A 6,595-nucleotide genomic window follows, 5' to 3' on the forward strand; every position below is an offset into this window, starting at 1 on the left:
GACTCCTACCACAAATCTCTCTCTTATTTATCTGTAATGTAGAATACTGTATGATGATACTGAGATGTCTTGTTGTTGTGTTGCTGTCTCATTGACTCCTACCACAAATCTCTCTCTTATTTATCTGTAATGTAGAATACTGTATGATGATATTGAGATGTCTTGTTGTTATGTTGCTGTCTCATTGACTCCTACCACAAATCTCCCTCTTATTTATCTGTAATGTAGAATACTGTATGATGATACTGAGATGTCTTGTTGTTGTGTTGCTGTCTCATTGACTCCTACCACAAATCTCTCTCTTATTTATCTGTAATGTAGAATACTGTATGATGATACTGAGATGTCTTGTTGTTGTGTTGCTGTCTCATTGACTCCTACCACAAATCTCTCTCTTATTCATCTGTAATGTAGAATACTGTATGATGATATTGAGATGTCTTGTTGTTGTGTTGCTGTCTCATTGACTCCTACCACAAATCTCCCTCTTATTTATCTGTAATGTAGAATACTGTATGATGATATTGAGATGTCTTGTTGTTGTGTTGCTGTCTCATTGACTCCTACCACAAATCTCTCTCTTATTTATCTGTAATGTAGAATACTGTATGATGATACTGAGATGTCTTGTTGTTGTGTTGCTGTCTCATTGACTCCTACCACAAATCTCTCTCTTATTTATCTGTAATGTAGAATACTGTATGATGATATTGAGATGTCTTGTTGTTGTGTTGCTGTCTCATTGACTCCTACCACAAATCTCACTCTTATTTATCTGTAATGTAGAATACTGTATGATGATACTGAGATGTCTTGTTGTTATGTTGCTGTCTCATTGACTCCTACCACAAATCTCTCTCTTATTCATCTGTAATGTAGAATACTGTATTATGATATTGAGATGTCTTGTTGTTGTGTTGCTGTCTCATTGACTCCTACCACAAATCTCTCTCTTATTTATCTGTAATGTAGAATACTGTATGATGATATTGAGATGTCTTGTTGTTGTGTTGCTGTCTCATTGACTCCTACCACAAATCTCTCTCTTATTTATCTGTAATGTAGAATACTGTATGATGATACTGAGATGTCTTGTTGTTGTGTTGCTGTCTCATTGACTCCTACCACAAATCTCCCTCTTATTTATCTGTAATGTAGAATACTGTATGATGATATTGAGATGTCTTGTTGTTGTGTTGCTGTCTCATTGACTCCTACCACAAATCTCTCTCTTATTTATCTGTAATGTAGAATACTGTATGATGATACTGAGATGTCTTGTTGTTGTGTTGCTGTCTCATTGACTCCTACCACAAATCTCTCTCTTATTTATCTGTAATGTAGAATACTGTATGATGATATTGAGATGTCTTGTTGTTGTGTTGCTGTCTCATTGACTCCTACCACAAATCTCTCTCTTATTTATCTGTAATGTAGAATACTGTATGATGATATTGAGATGTCTTGTTGTTGTGTTGCTGTCTCATTGACTCCTACCACAAATCTCACTCTTATTTATCTGTAATGTAGAATACTGTATGATGATATTGAGATGTCTTGTTGTTGTGTTGCTGTCTCATTGACTCCTACTACAAATCTCTCTCTTATTTATTTGTAATGTAGAATACTGTATGATGATATTGAGATGTCTTGTTGTTGTGTTGCTGTCTCATTGACTCCTACCACAAATCTCTCTCTTATTTATCTGTAATGTAGAATACTGTATGATGATCTTTGAGATGTCTTGTTGTTGTGTTGCTGTCTCATTGACTCCTACCACAAATCTCTCTCTTATTTATCTGTAATGTAGAATACTGTATGATGATACTGAGATGTCTTGTTGTTGTGTTGTTGTCTCATTGACTCCTACCACAAATCTCTCTCTTATTTATCTGTAATGTAGAATACTGTATGATGATACTGAGATGTCTTGTTGTTGTGTTGCTGTCTCATTGACTCCTACCACAAATCTCTCTCTTATTCATCTGTAATGTAGAATACTGTATTATGATATTGAGATGTCTTGTTGTTGTGTTGCTGTCTCATTGACTCCTACCACAAATCTCTCTCTTATTTATCTGTAATGTAGAATACTGTATGATGATATTGAGATGTCTTGTTGTTGTGTTGTTGTCTCATTGACTCCTACCACAAATCTCTCTCTTATTTATCTGTAATGTAGAATACTGTATGATGATACTGAGATGTCTTGTTGTTGTGTTGCTGTCTCATTGACTCCTACCACAAATCTCTCTCTTATTCATCTGTAATGTAGAATACTGTATGATGATATTGAGATGTCTTGTTGTTGTGTTGCTGTCTCATTGACTCCTACCACAAATCTCCCTCTTATTTATCTGTAATGTAGAATACTGTATGATGATATTGAGATGTCTTGTTGTTGTGTTGCTGTCTCATTGACTCCTACCACAAATCTCTCTCTTATTTATCTGTAATGTAGAATACTGTATGATGATACTGAGATGTCTTGTTGTTGTGTTGCTGTCTCATTGACTCCTACCACAAATCTCTCTCTTATTTATCTGTAATGTAGAATACTGTATGATGATATTGAGATGTCTTGTTGTTGTGTTGCTGTCTCATTGACTCCTACCACAAATCTCTCTCTTATTTATCTGTAATGTAGAATACTGTATGATGATATTGAGATGTCTTGTTGTTGTGTTGCTGTCTCATTGACTCCTACCACAAATCTCTCTCTTATTTATCTGTAATGTAGAATACTGTATGATGATACTGAGATGTCTTGTTGTTGTGTTGCTGTCTCATTGACTCCTACCACAAATCTCTCTCTTATTTATCTGTAATGTAGAATACTGTATGATGATCTTTGAGATGTCTTGTTGTTGTGTTGCTGTCTCATTGACTCCTACCACAAATCTCTCTCTTATTTATCTGTAATGTAGAATACTGTATGATGATACTGAGATGTCTTGTTGTTGTGTTGCTGTCTCATTGACTCCTACCACAAATCTCTCTCTTATTCATCTGTAATGTAGAATACTGTATGATGATATTGAGATGTCTTGTTGTTGTGTTGCTGTCTCATTGACTCCTACCACAAATCTCTCTCTTATTTATCTGTAATGTAGAATACTGTATGATTATACTGAGATGTCTTGTTGTTGTGTTGCTGTCTCATTGACTCCTACCACAAATCTCCCTCTTATTTATCTGTAATGTAGAATACTGTATGATGATACTGAGATGTCTTGTTGTTGTGTTGCTGTCTCATTGACTCCTACCACAAATCTCTCTCTTATTTATCTGTAATGTAGAATACTGTATGATGATCTTTGAGATGTCTTGTTGTTGTGTTGCTGTCTCATTGACTCCTACCACAAATCTCTCTCTTATTTATCTGTAATGTAGAATACTGTATGATGATACTGAGATGTCTTGTTGTTGTGTTGCTGTCTCATTGACTCCTACCACAAATCTCACTCTTATTTATCTGTAATGTAGAATACTGTATGATGATACTGAGATGTCTTGTTGTTGTGTTGCTGTCTCATTGACTCCTACCACAAATCTCTCTCTTATTTATCTGTAATGTAGAATACTGTATGATGATCTTTGAGATGTCTTGTTGTTGTGTTGCTGTCTCATTGACTCCTACCACAAATCTCTCTCTTATTTATCTGTAATGTAGAATACTGTATGATGATCTTTGAGATGTCTTGTTGTTGTGTTGCTGTCTCATTGACTCCTACCACAAATCTCTCTCTTATTTATCTGTAATGTAGAATACTGTATGATGATATTGAGATGTCTTGTTGTTGTGTTGCTGTCTCATTGACTCCTACCACAAATCTCCCTCTTATTTATCTGTAATGTAGAATACTGTATGATGATATTGAGATGTCTTGTTGTTGTGTTGCTGTCTCATTGACTCCTACCACAAATCTCTCTCTTATTTATCTGTAATGTAGAATACTGTATGATGATACTGAGATGTCTTGTTGTTGTGTTGCTGTCTCATTGACTCCTACCACAAATCTCTCTCTTATTTATCTGTAATGTAGAATACTGTATGATGATACTGAGATGTCTTGTTGTTGTGTTGCTGTCTCATTGACTCCTACCACAAATCTCTCTCTTATTTATCTGTAATGTAGAATACTGTATGATGATACTGAGATGTCTTGTTGTTGTGTTGCTGTCTCATTGACTCCTACCACAAATCTCTCTCTTATTTATCTGTAATGTAGAATACTGTATGATGATCTTTGAGATGTCTTGTTGTTGTGTTGCTGTCTCATTGACTCCTACCACAAATCTCTCTCTTATTTATCTGTAATGTAGAATACTGTATGATGATACTGAGATGTCTTGTTGTTGTGTTGCTGTCTCATTGACTCCTACCACAAATCTCTCTCTTATTTATCTGTAATGTAGAATACTGTATGATGATACTGAGATGTCTTGTTGTTGTGTTGCTGTCTCATTGACTCCTACCACAAATCTCTCTCTTATTCATCTGTAATGTAGAATACTGTATGATGATATTGAGATGTCTTGTTGTTGTGTTGCTGTCTCATTGACTCCTACCACAAATCTCTCTCTTATTTATCTGTAATGTAGAATACTGTATGATGATACTGAGATGTCTTGTTGTTGTGTTGCTGTCTCATTGACTCCTACCACAAATCTACGTCTTATTCATCTGTAATGTAGAATACTGTATGATGATACTGAGATGTCTTGTTGTTGTGTTGCTGTCTCATTGACTCCTACCACAAATCTCTCTCTTATTTATCTGTAATGTAGAATACTGTATGATGATATTGAGATGTCTTGTTGTTGTGTTGCTGTCTCATTGACTCCTACCACAAATCTCTCTCTTATTTATCTGTAATGTAGAATACTGTATGATGATATTGAGATGTCTTGTTGTTGTGTTGCTGTCTCATTGACTCCTACCACAAATCTCTCTCTTATTTATCTGTAATGTAGAATACTGTATGATGATACTGAGATGTCTTGTTGTTGTGTTGCTGTCTCATTGACTCCTACCACAAATCTCTCTCTAATTATCTGTAATGTAGAATACTGTATGATGATCTTTGAGATGTCTTGTTGTTGTGTTGCTGTCTCATTGACTCCTACCACAAATCTACGTCTTATTCATCTGTAATGTAGAATACTGTATGATGATACTGAGATGTCTTGTTGTTGTGTTGCTGTCTCATTGACTCCTACCACAAATCTCTCTCTTATTTATCTGTAATGTAGAATACTGTATGATGATACTGAGATGTCTTGTTGTTGTGTTGCTGTCTCATTGACTCCTACCACAAATCTCACTCTTATTTATCTGTAATGTAGAATACTGTATGATGATATTGAGATGTCTTGTTGTTATGTTGCTGTCTCATTGACTCCTACCACAAATCTCTCTCTTATTTATCTGTAATGTAGAATACTGTATGATGATACTGAGATGTCTTGTTGTTGTGTTGCTGTCTCATTGACTCCTACCACAAACCTCTCTCTTATTTATCTGTAATGTAGAATACTGTATGATGATATTGAGATGTCTTGTTGTTGTGTTGCTGTCTCATTGACTCCTACCACAAATCTCTCTCTTATTTATCTGTAATGTAGAATACTGTATGATGATACTGAGATGTCTTGTTGTTGTGTTGCTGTCTCATTGACTCCTACCACAAATCTCTCTCTTATTTATCTGTAATGTAGAATACTGTATGATGATCTTTGAGATGTCTTGTTGTTGTGTTGCTGTCTCATTGACTCCTACCACAAATCTCTCTCTTATTTATCTGTAATGTAGAATACTGTATGATGATACTGAGATGTCTTGTTGTTGTGTTGCTGTCTCATTGACTCCTACCACAAATCTCTTATTTATCTGTAATGTAGAATACTGTATGATGATCTTTGAGATGTCTTGTTGTTGTGTTGCTGTCTCATTGACTCCTACCACAAATCTCTCTCTTATTTATCTGTAATGTAGAATACTGTATGATGATACTGAGATGTCTTGTTGTTGTGTTGCTGTCTCATTGACTCCTACCACAAATCTCTCTCTTATTTATCTGTAATGTAGAATACTGTATGATGATACTGAGATGTCTTGTTGTTGTGTTGCTGTCTCATTGACTCCTACCACAAACCTCTCTCTCTTATTTATCTGTAATGTAGAATACTGTATGATGATATTGAGATGTCTTGTTGTTGTGTTGCTGTCTCATTGACTCCTACCACAAATCTCACTCTTATTTATCTGTAATGTAGAATACTGTATGATGATACTGAGATGTCTTGTTGTTGTGTTGCTGTCTCATTGACTCCTACCACAAATCTCTCTCTTATTTATCTGTAATGTAGAATACTGTATGATGATATTGAGATGTCTTGTTGTTGTGTTGCTGTCTCATTGACTCCTACCACAAATCTCTCTCTTATTTATCTGTAATGTAGAATACTGTATGATGATATTGAGATGTCTTGTTGTTGTGTTGCTGTCTCATTGACTCCTACCACAAATCTCACTCTTATTCATCTGTAATGTATTGTTGGTCTCATGATATACTAGGTTTTCTGACAAAAT

At 35.1% G+C, this 6,595-nt stretch overlaps 1 protein-coding gene across 1 annotated transcript in view; it reads left to right on the forward strand.

Annotated features, from left to right (window-relative positions):
- The window catches only part of LOC143071176 (uncharacterized), a 43,495-nt gene that overhangs the window by 34,668 nt on the left and 2,232 nt on the right, over positions 1–6,595 (forward strand). The window lies entirely within an intron of this gene.

Source organism: Mytilus galloprovincialis, chromosome 4 (assembly GCF_965363235.1).
Source record: "Mytilus galloprovincialis chromosome 4, xbMytGall1.hap1.1, whole genome shotgun sequence".
Lineage (NCBI taxonomy): Eukaryota > Metazoa > Mollusca > Bivalvia > Mytilida > Mytilidae > Mytilus > Mytilus galloprovincialis.